Genomic DNA, 3,425 nt, shown 5'->3' with positions numbered 1-3,425 from the left:
AAACATACCCAAAGTCAACCAAAGAGATGCACTTGATGAAGAACATACGGCAATTTTCCCGAGACGCGAACCAAGCGTTCGATCACTCCGATCGACGCTACCGGCGGCACCAGTTTTGAAGGTGAAAAGTGGAACGATCGTGGCCGCTATCGGCCAGATCCACACGTGCGCAGAGGAGGGACGCCTATCGTCGCCACGTCGGAAAAGGGACCCGGACGCACGCCGCACACGACTAAAGGCTGACCAAACGGTGGATGTCTCCACGTCAGCCGGTCAAAGCAACATGTGACCCTCAGTCGCGCGACGGGTAAAAACTGACGGCCTGATCGAACGATCGCTGTTCTGCCGCCGCGCGTGAGGGAAGGTCACCGCGATGCGCAGCAGCCAGCAGCGGGGATGGGGTTTCAGGGGGATGCATGCACATGGCGGATTGAGACGGCAGAGCTTTCGCCGGCGTGGTTGGCGAGGTTCTCACACGGCGTGGTTTTGTTGACTCGTTTTGATGCGAGAAGGCGGCTGTCTCCCATCCCATGGTGTTTGAACTTTGAAAGCAATCAGAACCTTATCGGGAACACAGCAGGTCTGATCAACGATCGGGCCAGGGAAAAGCAGATGTACTGATTTCGGAGTCAATCACCATGTGGACGTCGTTATCATACAGTAGGTTATTTAGCCATTATCTTGTGTATAGCGTGCCAGCATAGCCACTTTAGCCTACCAAACGATGGTTGATCGATACTATGATATTGGCCTTCTGCTGTTGCATGGATTCTACTCCCTCCATTTACAAGAGAATGGAACTATGGTAGTTTGATCAAACTTATAATAAATAGTATTCACATTTATGCCTTCAACTTAGTTTATTACGAAAGTATATTTTATAATTAATCTAATAACAATTATTATGTATCATAAGTATTAGTAGTTTTTTTATATAAATTTGGTTAAACTTGAAAGCATTTGATCTTTCGAAAATGCGAGAATTGTGTTTTTTTACGGTGTGGCTAGCGCCCGGACGTTCGGACGGACGCCCGTGCCTGCTGGCCTGCTGTGCCTCCCCGCCTGGGCGTCTGCTCGCCTGGGCGCCTGCTTGCCCGGCCGCTTGCTCATCTCTGCTGGCCCGCCTGGCCGGTTTGCTCGCACGGCCGCTTGCTCGTCTCTGCTCGTCCGCCTGGCCGGTTTGCTTGCCTGGCCACCTGGTTGCTTCAGCTTGCCCGCCGCCCTGCCTGTTCGAACAGCTGAAACATATGCAACACTAGATCTACTTTTGCAACACTAGATCTACTTTTCCAACATCGAGATGAAACAATTGCAACATACGTCTGAAACAGCTGAAACATTTGCAACTTACGTCTGAAACACTTGCAAAACGTCTGAAAACACTTGAAAAACCATTGCAAGCATATGCGACATCTAAGTAAAATACTTACAACATATGTGTGAAACATATGCAACATCTAAAACAAACACGCTTGCAGCATGTTTTTGAAAAACATATGAAACATTTGGAACACACCCTTGCAACATGTGTGTATAGCCATTGCAACATATGCAACATCTTGATCTACTTTTGTAACATCGATTTGAAACACTTGCAACACACCTCTAAAATATCTGAAACACTTAATATACGCTTACAACATGTGTTTTTAGGACAATATCACCTTGCTGCTTGGACAATTGGAGCTCGACGCCAACGGTGGCTCATGGAGCTTGCCGGTGCCCCAGCGGAGGCGTTGCGCTGGGTGAGCACCTGCGCGAGGACTTGGCGTGCACGGCGGCTGCTCGACGAGCACCCCTGCAACACCCGTGGCGAGCGGCTAGCAGCCGCGCGAGCACCCCTGCCTAGTGAGCACGAGCAGACCAACAGCTGGCGAGCAACCCCTAGCCGACGAGCGCGAACACCCTTAGGTATGGGTAGAGAGATTTTTTTTATTTTTAAAGATGCACTAACGGGAACAAGCGGAAGGCGTGGCAGCCAGTGGCAAGCTGCATCCGTCCGTCTAGACGTACTCACGGGAGCATTACCATTTTTTTATGGACCGAGGTAGTACGTGGTCTGAAACTGAATCCCACAAGCAACGTAATATCACACAAGTCTTTCTTTCATTTTTCTATAATTTTCTCTCTATTTTCTTTTTAGAGCACTACTTCAACAATATTTTTCAACGAATAAACAATATTTTTCTTTTATAACAAATTAGTAAAAACATCAGCATAAGCCAAATTTCAGCGAAACGAACACGGCCATGACACACCGGGGAAATTTTATGGGCAAAACGTAGTTATAGCAAAGTGACAGCAACGAATCTGCAGTGTAGTAAGGGCCCAAGTCTGTTGGGCCGGACCTTGTCTGCACTCTCATCGATTTTCAACTTATAAGGCCCATACAGTCCAGTCAGATAATCAATTTAAGGAAGCAATCTCCATTGATCAGTAGACAGTATATAGGAGTATCAAACAGACAAACACACAAGGAATTCTGAACTTTGTTTTGTGGCGTCCATCTCTGAACTACTAATCATATTTGACAGACAACGTAGAGAGGGTTAAAAAAACCCAAAACGTTCAAGAAACGCACAGATCATAGACACCACAACCGTAGAACTTCATAATCTCTCTGAACATCCACGGTTGGAATAGCAACTGTCTACAAACACTGCGTTACTCAGTAGCACCAATCTAATGTACTTCCTCCTCCTTGTGCGTGTAGATGACGCAGTCCGCCCTGGGGTAGGAGACGCAGGTGAACACGTACCCCTCGGCCATCTGCGCGTCGTCCAGGAACGAGCCCTCCGACTGGTCCACCTCGCCGGACGCCAGCATCCCCGCGCACGCGGAGCACGACCCGGCGCGGCACGAGAAGGGCAGCTCCAGCCCGGCCTCCTCCGCGGCCACCTCCAGCTCGCTCTCCGAGCCGTCGGGCCCGAGCAGCTTCACCTTGTGCACGGCCGCGGACGCCCTGAACCGCCGCGCAACCCGTGCGCCCGCGCCCCACGCGAGGCTCGCCGGTCTTGATCGACGGGGAGAAAGTCCGGCACCGCACGGCGCTCGGGACGGGAATGGAGTACATCGTTGCAGCAGCCTCCGTCGCCATACGTACTAGAGATTGTTGGCTGCAATCCTGCAAACAACAAGATCAGAGTTTCACGGAGAAGAAATCGACAGATCCATGGTCAGAAAACGAGAGGGTCGATCAACACGTACTCCTACCTGTTTTTTGGTCCTCGAGGTGGTGATGGCGCAAGAAGTGCCAGCCAACGCAACCAGATGAGCAGTGACACGAGCCCTGCACTACTGCACGGTATTTAAAAGCCGATGCTGGATGGTGAGCGGCGCGCGTGGACCAGAAGCAGCCTGGCCTACGCTTGGGCCATGGCCTTGGGAAACTGCCATCGGTGATGAGAGGAAGGTGCTCGAGGAAA

At 50.6% G+C, this 3,425-nt stretch overlaps 1 pseudogene; it reads right to left on the bottom strand.

Moving 5' to 3' along the window:
• Positions 1–2,515: 2,515 nt before the first annotated feature.
• On the bottom strand, positions 2,516–3,425 carry LOC136459492 (ferredoxin, root R-B2-like; annotated as a pseudogene).

The sequence above is a fragment of the Miscanthus floridulus genome, chromosome 6, assembly GCF_019320115.1.
Source record: "Miscanthus floridulus cultivar M001 chromosome 6, ASM1932011v1, whole genome shotgun sequence".
NCBI classification, from domain to species: Eukaryota; Viridiplantae; Streptophyta; class Magnoliopsida; order Poales; family Poaceae; genus Miscanthus; species Miscanthus floridulus.
This window is presented reverse-complemented; position numbering and strand designations above follow the sequence as displayed.